This window comes from Fundulus heteroclitus, chromosome 23, assembly GCF_011125445.2.
Source record: "Fundulus heteroclitus isolate FHET01 chromosome 23, MU-UCD_Fhet_4.1, whole genome shotgun sequence".
Taxonomy (NCBI): Eukaryota; Metazoa; Chordata; class Actinopteri; order Cyprinodontiformes; family Fundulidae; genus Fundulus; species Fundulus heteroclitus.
Window position 1 is genome coordinate 5,032,187 of NC_046383.1, and position 12,807 is coordinate 5,044,993.

A 12,807-nucleotide genomic window follows, 5' to 3' on the forward strand; every position below is an offset into this window, starting at 1 on the left:
TTATATTTAGTCGAATTGATTACTGCAACGGTGTTTTCACAGGTCTTCCTAAAAAGTGGATCAGACAGCTGCAGATGATCCAGAACGCTGCTGCCCGCGTTCTCACTAAGACTAAGAAAGTAGAGCACATAACCCCAGTTCTAAAGTCCTTACACTGGCTCCCTGTATCTCAGAGAATAGACTTTAAAATACTCCTGTTAGTCTATAAATCCCTGAATGGCCTAGCACCTAAATACATCACAGACTTGTTATCCGTGTATCAACCATCCAGACCACTCAGGTCTTCTGGCTCCAGCCTGCTCTGCAGAACCAGAACCAGAACCAGACATGGAGAAGCAGCATTTAGTTCCTATGCGCCACTTATCTGAAACAAACTTCCAAAAAACTGTAAAAGTGCGGAAAACCAGAGTTCTTTTAAATCAAGATTAAAAAACACATTTGTTTAGGACTGTTTTTGACTGTTCTAGTTAAACTGTTCTACTGAAACAGCATTAGTTATACTTTTTTAGTCCAACTGTTTCTTTTTTGTTTCTACATTTTATTCCTATTGGCTTATATTCTGTTCTATTTTCCTGTATTTTTATCATGTAAAGCACTTTGCATTGTCTTTGTACTGAATTGTGCTATACAAATAAATTTGCCTTGCCTTGCCTTGCCTAGTCAGGAAATATCCTAAAAGGATGCAATCATTACAATCAAAGTAAGTGGAATGCCGCCTCAGAACAACCAACACATTGAACCTTGAAGCAGATGGGCTACAGCAGCTGAAGAGCACACCTGGTGCCCTTCCTGTCAGTAAAGAACTGCAAACAGATGCTCAACCATATTTTTGAAAACATTGCCTTTACTGAATCTTGACTTCATCATCCAGATTGTTGTTTCAGAATTAGGTGTAAACATGCAATGCAATGTTTTGGCTTTTTTAATTTTATTTATTTATTACTTATTTTTTGCCTACTGACCTGGAATTAAAATTGTTTGTTTGAAAGTTTGTACCATTTCATTTACAGACCATGCCTACAATTTTGTACATGTTTTTATGGGTTAGCAAACAACAGTGTTTACCCCACCTAAACTAATTATTTTGTAGAACCACCTTTTGTGGAATTTTCAGCTGCAAGTTTCTTTGGAAACTTGCAGCTGAAGTTTCTATGAGCTCACCACATCTTGCTAGTGAGATTTTGTCCATTTCTCAAGAAGTGCTCCAGCTCCTCCATGTTGGAGTGATTTTCCATTCTAACCATAGCTTCTCAATTGGACTGAGCTCTGCTATTTGACCAGGTCAGTGCAACACAGTTAAATGTTTCCCCTTAAACCTCCTGGAAGGTGAACCTCCTTCCCAGTCTCGTATTTTTTTTTTACAACCCACCCTGACTTGTACTTCTCAACAACTGTGTCCCTAACTTGTTTCGAGAGAGTTCATGGTGTGATGCCTTTTGTGTAGTGATGCTGCAGCATCCAGGGCCTTTAAGGTGAGGTGTGTTTATACTAGCAGATCATGTTAGATATGTCATGTGATCAGAGCATAAAATAAAGTTTTGAATTTCTTTAATCTGCAGGCTACAAGATTATATCCCAGTGTACATTTCAGTCTTTTGCTATTGTTATATAAAGTAGCACAGTAAAACACAAATTAAAAAACCCTGATACAACTTTACCTGCAATCCAGGAATCAACAGAGAGATTTGAAAAAGAGCTATTGCTGGCTTTTTGTCAACACTTCAGTTTGTCCTGCACCTTAAAGTCGAACTTAATAAGACCTTTCTATGTAACTTGAGTGAAGAAATCTGTGTCGACCATTGGAAAGGTGTTAATTGAATCCCCCATTGGCATCGTAACCATGGTGAAAGCACGTAATCTCAGCACATTACGATTCAACACCATGTAAAGTGGTTTTAGAGAGGTTTGGTCTTTGTTCTCTGTCTTTGTCAAGTCCCCCATGTTTATCCTTCGAATCTGTGTGAAATCTTTAAATACTGTTGCTCTATGTTTGTTTCCAACTTTGCCTGTCATTGTCAACTTCAAACTGAGTAACGTAGTAAAATAAAAAATAGAATGGATCTCACACTGGAGCTGTTGTGGGTTAAAAACATAGCCTGGGATCTCTCTTTATGAGTTTGCACGTTCAGTCAGGGTTTTGTTTTTTTTTCAGGTACTCTGGCCTCTTCCCACAGTACAAAAACGTGCATGCTAGGTTTATTGGTCTCTAAAGATCCGTCCACCCAACTCACCCACTGATTGCTAAAGATAAACACCAGTCTCCCTTGAACTTTCATGATGATGCATAGATAAATGAATGGGTGGATGGATAGTACAAATTACTACATGTGGACTATATAAATATGCATGATAATTAATTGTGATATATAAAAAATAATAAAAAACAAATGTGGTTTATTTTTGTTTATTATATTTTTATTTTCCCTTTATAAATAAAGTGTTCTTCATTTCTTTGGCGAGGAGCCAGTTCTGCACTTGCTTACTGCATTCTTTACCCCCCACACAATCTGTGTAACACAAACAGGTCTTTGATAGTGCAACACTAGCTTCTCTAGCTATTATTTGCAAAAATATGCATAAAATGTAAAAATGCTTTACTTCATCCAAATGTGGGCAAACTGTGTCATTACAAAGAGACTTATTTGCTTGGTAGGGCTATTGTTTCAGAATTAGGTGGTGCAAATATGCTAACAGCTGCATAAAGTTGCCACTTTGTGTTTAACTTCTTTGAGCAAATAAAATACATTCAGAATCCTATACTTCTATAACACACTATGATATGAGTTGAGTTGTGCTTTAATTTAGCTGTAGCAGCGCAACCATCCCGGAGCAACTGGATGTTCAAAGGAAACCCATATCAGTCGTTTCTGTCTCCCTCTCTTTCAATCTCTGCTTTGCTCACTGTATTTCTGTCAACCTTCGCTGACAGCCCCTCCCTGCTGAAGGCAATCCAACAATGTCTTGCTCATTGATCAGAGAGGGACTCAGCACAGTGTGGAGGTAAATGGCTGTCACAGGGGATGATAGACCTTAACTCAAGCATGGTTGCTCCTGAGTCCACTCAGCCTCCACTTAAAGTGATGGATGCAAGGATGCGGCCCATCACATTCTTAAGTGTGGGAAAGAGTTTGTTGCATTACAACAAGAAGGTAGAGACATTAACATTTCAGAGCATTATGAGAAATGTTAAATCTGATGTGTCCTTAAGTCAAACAATGGTTTGACTGAAGCACAATATGTTCAAGGCAGTGGTGGCAAAAAGCTGTTAATTAAAATAGATTTATCATTGTACAATTTATTTGTTTAAACACGTTCTACCCAGTAAATGCTTCCCCAATGAAATCACTCAACCACAATTCAATTCCAAGTTTTAAAAATCATTGTATTTGTCATCAAAGTCATCTCCATGGATGAGGTAACCATGTTGATGATGGACAGTCCATGCACTAAATGACTATTCAGTCGATGCTGAACCTGTCTTTTCTTTGAGAAAGTTCAGATTTTTTGAAGGTTTTAGTCAAAGGTTCTGAACAATAGGCAGGTTTTTATTAAAAAATAACTTTCACTGTCAAAATAATAGTTTTCAGCAAAAGAAAGCATTTTAGTGATTATTAGTGACATTGTTATTATTACCAAAAGCATTAATCATTTTACATACCAAAATGTGAAGAATAAAATCTCTTTGTAGTTAAATCAGGTATATTATTTTTAGCCAGTATCTAATTTCAGTACTTATTTCATCTTTATTCAGTAATTATTTTTTGTGCAAAAACTAAGTTATTTCTGAAAATACTCACATGTATGACCAGAATAAATGTTCCATCAGAGAAAAATCAGAAACAAATAACTTTAGAACCTTTTCTCTGAAAATCGTAAATTTGCCTTAAAAATAAATAGAACTTTTTCCAATAAAGTTTTAGTGGCAAAATACCAAAATGAAAGAGAATGTCTTTCTAATTATGTCCTAATTTGAAATTTAGTTTCTTCCAACAACTTTAAATTGTCTAATAAATATCAAGTATAAATCACTCCTAACTTGTAAAACACAATATTATATAAAGTGCCATTAATAGTTTTTTTTTGTTTCATCTGTCATTTTCCTAAATCAGTTTTTTACACTATGCGTCAGGGTGATTGTGATGAGGGTGTTAGTTGTAATTCACCACCGGATCTGAACACTTTGATAATTTTACAGAGGGTGCTGTCTGTTTTTGCCTTCCATCTCAGATCAAATGACTTCTGTGCAGTAAATTATAATCCTTCCTCATTGTTGAGTGGATTAAAAAAGGATAAACAACATTTGAAAGTGAAATGAGCACAATGCATTATATTACCAATGGCAGTAAACTACATCTCTAAAGCTGTGAGGAACACCAACATTTTTATTTTGCCGTATCCTCAGATCTGTGTGCAGGTTGGTTTTTTTTTTGGTTTCATTTCTGGGGATTTTATTGGATTATAATCAGATGTCTCATCAACCAGTAATACAACATGTGCTTATGGGGATGGGTACCGAAATCGGTACTTTACAGGTACCGACCGAATCCTGTCGGTATTACTGAGTACCGATTCACATAAAATCAAATGGCACCATGTTTTGGTAGCTAAATGCATCATTGTGACACTGAGCAAGTGGAAGAGTGAACAATTTTCCAGGCTGAATATGAACACAACATTACACGCACAAGCCGCTGGTCCAGTAAACAAAGTAAGTATGGCTGATTGAAAGCTTTCAACAGTATGTCTCCACTTTTCAAAATGCTCGCTGCAAAATCTGTGGTGCGAAGCGCAAGACCAGCGGTGGGAATACTTCTAATCTGCGGAAGCACCTGGTCACTGCCACCAATTCAGCTAATTTCTCGCTATATTTAGCAACATTTCAGATCTATCTACCAGCCTTTTTTTTGAAAAGCGACTAGCAAAAAAATCTAGTGACTTTTGTTTTGTTATTGGATGACTTCCCGTGAAAGCGGCCAATCATTCTGTAGTTGTCTTGAGGCAGCGGCGAGTGCTGCTGTGAGCCCCTTCACACTTCTCTTAGCACTGTTTCACACAGACAGCTGCTGCAGCCTTGTCCCGAATCCCGCCTGCAGCCAGAGCAAAGAGCAGAGAGGAGAACATTTTCGTTCACTCCTTGCAAATGTATTCCACCCTGGATTACAAAACTGGATAAAATATGTTGTTTTAAATATAGCTTTTTTCCTTCTCTTAAACTGTTGCTCTAAAACAACACAACCTCAATCCCGTATTCACCCTGTTCTCTCTGTGCCTCTGATAACTGTTGTTTTGATAAAAATATGTGTCTTATTTGTATGCATTTAGGCAATGTATCAATGTATTTAATAAGGTTCAATTGTAGATCCAAACTTTATATATCGAGAAATAAATAACTTAAATTGAGAAATATACTGATTTTATTAATAAACATTTAATTTAACATTTAAAACAATAACATTTATTTCTACATAAACACACAAAAGTACCAAAGATACGTACCGCTGAGTATTGGTATCAATTCCCAGGTACTGGGTATCGGTCCCGTATCAGTACAAATGTGAAAGGTTCCCATTTGTATGTGCTTATGATCACTAGTTCACCATACAGGTTGAAACATGGTTCTTTAAGGAAAAACACATGTAATTTACGATGTATAACGACAAGGTGAGATGGAGCTACACACTAACGTTGTGGAAAATGGTGTCATGTAAAAAAGTCTGAGACCAGATTGAGCACAGCAAAAACACAAAAAGATGTATACTGCATCAGTAAGGGGTCTCTTAGACAAAGATTTCAAAGTTGGAAATGTGTTTATTTATTTATTTGCTGCTTTATTTATTTTTAAAGTCAAAAGATGTCCAGCAGTCCCACAAACTTAGAGCAAGTACAAACCAGCGGGATCCTGTGGATTCACTGACATGCTGGAGAAGACTGACAATAATTGGTCTTTATGTGTGAGGTGTGGCTTTTTAGCTGCAATTCTTCCATAAACAAGCTTGCACAAAAACACAGAAACGGGTGCAGAAAATGTGAAGCATGACAGAGGTTGATTGCAAGTTTGGGACTGATTTTGCAGGACATTTGCACATAGATACTTGCTGATGAAATTCTAAAATTGGTCAGGATTTATGATGTCCTTAGTGCCGAGAAATACATGCAAATACCTATCCATCATCAGATAAGTGTTGTTCCCAAAATTATTCTGTAGTAGAACAATGACCATAAACATAGAGTCAATGTCAGCAGCTATTTTCAGCAAAAAGCAGAACAAGGTGTCCAGAGTCATAGCGCAACCCCAATAAACCCCGCCCTTGACTTTATCAAGTTAGTCAAAATTACTTAGAGAAGCAGAAGGATTTAACTAGCATTACAGCCTGAGAAGATCTGTGGTTAGTTCTTCAAGATGTTTTAAACTATCTACCAATTAAAACACTTCAAAAACTGCAATTATACCAAGAAGAATTAAAAATGTATTTTTCTGTTTTGAAATGTAAACGTAATGAAATAAAATATTAATTTGATATTTGTGCTGTTTATTTAGTGGATAGCATTATTGATATTAGAATAATTTCATGGGTTTAAATACAGGATATATATATAAATATACTTCTACCAAATGCTGTATTTGAAAAGTTATTGGGTAAGAATAACAGCAAACAGACATTCCTAAAGAAAACTAATTAATCCAATTCTGAATGTCTTGTCGAAGGCTGTTGTAAGAAAAGAAAACATGGCAGCAGGAATGCCATTACACACACACACACACACACACACACATATATATATATATATATATATATATATATATATATATATATATATATATATATATATATATAAACAGACAACAAAACGGAAGGGATCATCATGGATGGCAGGCAACAACAGCCATCGAAGATAAGGTGTGATCTGATCAAAATTGGTGAAAAATAGGTGTAGTTATACTTAGCAAGGTGATTATTGGATGGTAAAGTGATAAATCCTATTAGGAGCTATGTAAAAACTGTGAGACGAGCAGAAAACTGCGAGACTGGGAAAAAACCACCCATTGAGAATAAGGGATTAAATACATAAAACAGGGGGAAAAAATTACCTATCGCTAAACAAAACCTGACCCAAAGTTAAAAACCAGACATAACATTGGCACAAAAGCGTCATAACTTGTATTATAAAACAATGTTTTATAATACAAATTATACCTTTGATTTGAACAAGATATGTGAAAGCTTAACAGCTTCTCACTTTTATGGATGAAAACATCTCTATGTCCCCTGATTGCCACATCCTCCATAGTCATCAGATGCTGTTGAAAGCCCATGTGCTCCGCCACCAGTGTCTTGCTGGCTCTTTGCCTGGCATCCCAGAGCCATTTTCTGAGATGGGAAACAGTTCTCCAGGCACCAGAGCAACACATGTAAACCAAACAGATTATCTCTTCCTCAGTTAGCAGTGCATCCTCTGGCATCTGCAGCTGATTTCATGGAATGTATATTTACTCAATCTGCACTAGCAGTGGTGGGAGGAAAATAGGATAATAAGATTTTACAACAAAAAAAAATCTACATTGAATAGTTTTCCAAACCTTGCTTTAGCAAAGAACAATGAAACAAAAGGAGAAAATAACACAGTCACAGCTGCATGCTTAGATGCTTTCAATGTTAATATGCACTATTTGTCATATTTGCTGAAAAGGCACACACTGTGGAAACCTTGCCAAAAAGGACAGGCAATTATCTTTGACAAGAACAGTTCTTCTGTGTAAGACATTTTGACAGTGGTGATTGGTTTGTATTCTTCTATATTTCAGAATCAAGCAGAGAGGTTGCAGCAACTGATTTTGTTCTTTTTCCAAAGGAATTTCAGTTACCGTTCACAAGCATTGCAGGGGATGCGTAAATACTAAAAGTCTTTCAATATCCGGTCAATATACTTATATATATATTAGTTTTGGTGCAAGCAGATATGCGGCATTTACTTGCTTGCTTAATGTTGTTTGAACAAGGACACAAAAAACGTTTTTGCACAACATTAATGCTGGAAGCCATTTTTGTTGGAGGAATTTAAAGCTATTGTGTTTTCAGCCAAGTGAAATACAATCAGACTGTTTCTAACGCTATAAGTAGCTACAGCCTGCGTTCTGCAGATTCAGACACAGTAGTAAGGGACTATTCTTATACCAAGCTCTTCGGATCAGTCGTCCTCTTTCGCCCGCTGCTTGGAGCAGCACAGGGGAGAAGCTCTCATCTTCCTCTCTTTACGTGGGCCTTCGTGAAGAGACCGTCTACACTGGCGAGACCCACAACCATGTGCAGGCTGGACCCAACTAACTAAAGCCTGCCTTCTTCAACGTTGAAACCTAAGCAGCCGACCGCCATGAAATAGGCTGTTTGTAATCTTTCCTCAGCTTTGCAGGAGAAAAGCTAACCTGAAAGTTGCTCCCACTGCAAACTGTGCAGAGGCCCTCATAGGAAGCCTAGGGAAACCCTTCAGATCCCCATGCTCCACTGGCCAAACACTGCCCACCGGAGACTCTTGTAAACCTCACCCAGGCTTGGTTCCCAAACACGGGCTTTCCCCTGAGCTAGCCGCTTGCTCACTGCCCCGGCCCGAAGAACCAGCTTCACCCAGGAGCAATTAACTGCAACTAGACGCCACAAACTCAATTGAACGGACACAGAGGCAGAGGTTTGGCAGAGAAATGAGCAGGGAAAATTAAATGGTTTAGTTTTAATGTGTTTTTAAGGTTTGACTGAGCTTGACCTGAAGCTAAAATGCTAAGCCACCCGCAGAAGTTCTTGAAACCATGCTATGCCCATGTGTTTTGGGTGTCTTTTACAGTTATAAAAAACTTTATTTCCATAAGGGTTTTATACATCTATGGGACATTGATGTTTGTGTGTTCCGGTTAATAGCCACCTAGATAAACATAGCTACAGCTTGTTTAAAAATAATTAGTGATGTCTAGATATCGATACCGGTTTTGGTATTGGGCTTGATACGCACGTCACGAACTCATATTCGTACTTGTGAAAGCCAACCAATACTATGAGCCGATACCGATTTTGTGCTTGATTTTCTTCCTAGGCTGGGCTACACTGCAACTCAAAGGCTAGGCATCACTCTATACCAGATAGTGGTGCTAATACACCAAGAGGCTGTTTGCCGAACAAAGAAGAAGCAAGAAGATAACTGAAGCTCTACCCAAAGTCATTACCCTTGATGATCAATCGTTTTTAGTGGTCAATGATGTTAAGTTATGTGTGATCTATAAGTATCAATTTATTAAGTACTCAGTATCTGTACTTGGTTTTCATCAAGTATCTAAACTGATGTACTCATACTTGTACTCGATCTGGAAAGAACTAGTATTGGGAAGCCCCTAAACATAACGCTTGTTTTTGTTTCGCTCCACCATCATCCCATAGTGTTATGAGCATTGGTACAGTATTAATAGGTAACATTAATGTCGATTTAATGGTGTTTTGTGTAATTTGAGATGAACTTATCAAGTTAATGGCAACAAGGCCAGGATGTGCCCCACCACGACACAATTCATTTCCGGTTAACCATCCGCTACAGCGCCCTCTAGCTTCCTAAGTAACCTATTTGAGTCTTAATTATTTCCAGAAGAAATCAATACATCAACAACAATCAAGTGTGCTAAAGCTTATTTACTTTAATCAGTAAATAATTGTTTAAAACTTTATTTCGTAATATAGGTTTATCTAACCTGGAGTTGCATTGTGAATGGGTTGAACACATATCAAATCTTGTTCTAAAGCGGTTTATCTAATTTAACCTCATTCCACATTCTTTAAGTCGAACTCTGGTTCTCTAACTTAGATCTGCAGTGGACCCAAGATTCATTGAATCATTCTCGTGATGATGGTTTTAACCTTCTTCTTAACTTTATTTATCTTTTTGTGTGTAAATAGTTCTTTAGTATTTTTTGCTTACGTTCCACTAGTCTAGTAGAGAGGATTTGTTAATTAAAATATAGTGCTATTTCAGATAAACAACATTCTATAATGGTGTTGCCTGGATATGCATTTGTTAATTAATTCTTATACCTGAAGAGAAGTTGTCACTCATTTATTCCATATGTGCGTACAGTTTGCTGTTAAAAAAATGCCAGTGCTTGAATAATCCTTTCAACTATTGTCCTAATATCAGCTGATTGGGCAGATATTCAGTGGACAATACCTAACAGACCGAGACTTATTTAAAAAGAACATTAGATAACTTTAAAACATGCTTAATAGCTCAACACTGTAGTTGGTCCTGTTTAGAAACACTTTTTGTTATACTGGGAGAGATGGACCTTTCATCCTGACAGTAGTAAATACATTATGTATTCAGAAAAAGGAGGCTAAAAAATTTGATCTCTGTGGAAGCTGCAGGTCTGTAAAAACTCTGACCAATTACTGCCATTCAGTCCAAATGGCAGTGATTGGTCAGAGTTTTGGTCCCGCTCTCAACCTCTCTGTCCCTTAATTTCCAGAGGTATCATCTTATCTATTGGTTGTTTCACATGCCAATCACATAATGCCAGTGTGTGTGCTTGTTCCTTGTTAGTTTCTGCTCAGCAGTTAGCTTTGGTGTTAGCTGTTCATTTTAGCTCCACTGCTCACAGCGTATACTTTGAACATGGCTGAGAGTTGCAAGAAGCAAACCGTGTACAAGTTCATGAGAAGAAGAGGAAAGCCTCAGTAGAAATAAATAAGACCAGAGTGGATTTGGGACATTTGTTTCACACAATCCCCCTGAAGAGCGGAAGAGCAAGGTAAGACGGTCTTGCGCATGCACAGTTATTCAAAAAGGGATTTGAGGAAACTTTGGAAAAAATCACAGAATCTACCTTTAAGATCCATAGGTACTTAGTGCATTGCTGTTTATGCTTAATAATGACATAAGTCGGTGGCCCTGGGGTAGAGCATGCACACCATGTTAGGAGACATCAGTCCTTGACGGGGCCGTCTCTGGTTCGAGTCCCAGCCAGTGGGCCTTTGCTGCATGTGTTCCCCCTCTCTCTCATCCTCGATTTCCTGTCAGCTTACTGTCAAAAAAAGGTCATGAGTGCTTAAAAAAAAGGGTGCAGCAGTGGTGGAGCGGTCGAGCACCTGACCGAAGTTCAGAAGGTTAATTCCTACATGTGGTCGTCCTGTGGACATTTGTCGCTTGTTTTCCCCCTCTTTCTCCACCCCAGCCCCTGTCAGCTTACTGTCAAATAAAGACCATTAGTGCCAAAATTAAATACATAGACACAAAGTAAGATGTAAGTCAGGAAAAATATAAATAAATCAAAATCTAGCATGTGCTCCAACTTGTTTATTTGGAAATCGACAATTCATTTCAGCTATTCTTGTGATGATGAAGCCTAAAGGTGCATAAAAAATACAATGAAACGGAACTGAACTTTTATCAGCTTTACCACGTGTCATTCACCTTTTCACAGTTTACACTTATTAGCTGACCATATTAACTTTGAATCTCTTGTGGCATTCTATAGCCAATCAAAGACACTTGAAAGTTTCTATTTTATTTTTACACACGGAGATAAGGGCCTTACTCAAGAAGAACACACCTAATTAAATTCAGTGAGCAATTATCCTACAAGCTGATTAAGTATGTGAGAACCCCTTGTAATTAACCAGAGCAAACGGATATTAACTGATGATCTTTATTCATGTCCTATGTATGTCTTTACTGTGTTAGAGTTGTGTGTCTATATCAGCATCATGTATTCAGGAATGTTTGAAGTATTCAGTCCTCTGAAAATACGAAAAGCACCACAGAACACCCTGAGGCAAAAGTGTTTATAAATATACAGTATATGTTTCGTTATCACTTTATAAAGTCCATACATTTAAGTCTGGTAGTAGCTTTTCTACAATTAAAACATATTTAGTTCCTATGTTGATGTGTAAAGCTGCTGCCAAACAGTTTTTGATCATGCAATGCACACTGTATTGCAAAAAGTGTTGGATCATCCCTCAAAATCATATAAGTCATGTTTACTAATCATTCTATGACCACAGGTGTTTAAAATCCAGCACAAAGGAATGCAGACTGCTTTTATAACCATCTAAGAATTAGTCACTCTCGGGAGCTTGATAAATTCCAGGGTAATACCGTCATAGATGCCATCTGTGCAGTAAATCCTATCGTGAAATGTCTAACCAACTAATTGTTACTCAGCAAATTTGGTGGGAGATTACCATTAAGTAGAAGGGACTGGGAATGACAACAGTGGGTCAACCAATGCATAGCGCATAGGGTGCAGATATTGCCAACTTTTGACATTCAATAGCAACAAACCTAAAAACTTCACATGACCTTTAAGATTTCCTCAGCAACGGTGTACAGAGAGCTTCATATAGTGGGTTGCCATGGCCAATCAGCTGCATCCAAGCCTTACCAGGTGCAATGAAAACGATCAGATGCAGTAGTGTTAAACATGCCACTACTGGACTGTTGAGCAGTGGAAATGTGTTGTCTAGAATGATCAATAATTTCATTTCTGTCTTACAATCAGTTTGGATTCAGCAGTTTGGAACTTGTCTGACCAAATATTGTAAATTGTCATTTTTTGGTGCAGAGGCAGTTGAGGTTTTTTTGGGCTCCCGTGAAAGTCTTACTACTTCACTATTTAGTTTTACCAAGTTTTTCCAACTTTGTGGGAACAGTTAGAAGTTGAAACCTTAATGGGCAAGGCAAGGCGAATTTATTTATATAGCACATTTCAGTAAAAAGACAATGCAAAGTGCTTTACATGATTAAAATATAGGAAAATAAAACAGAATAAAAGCG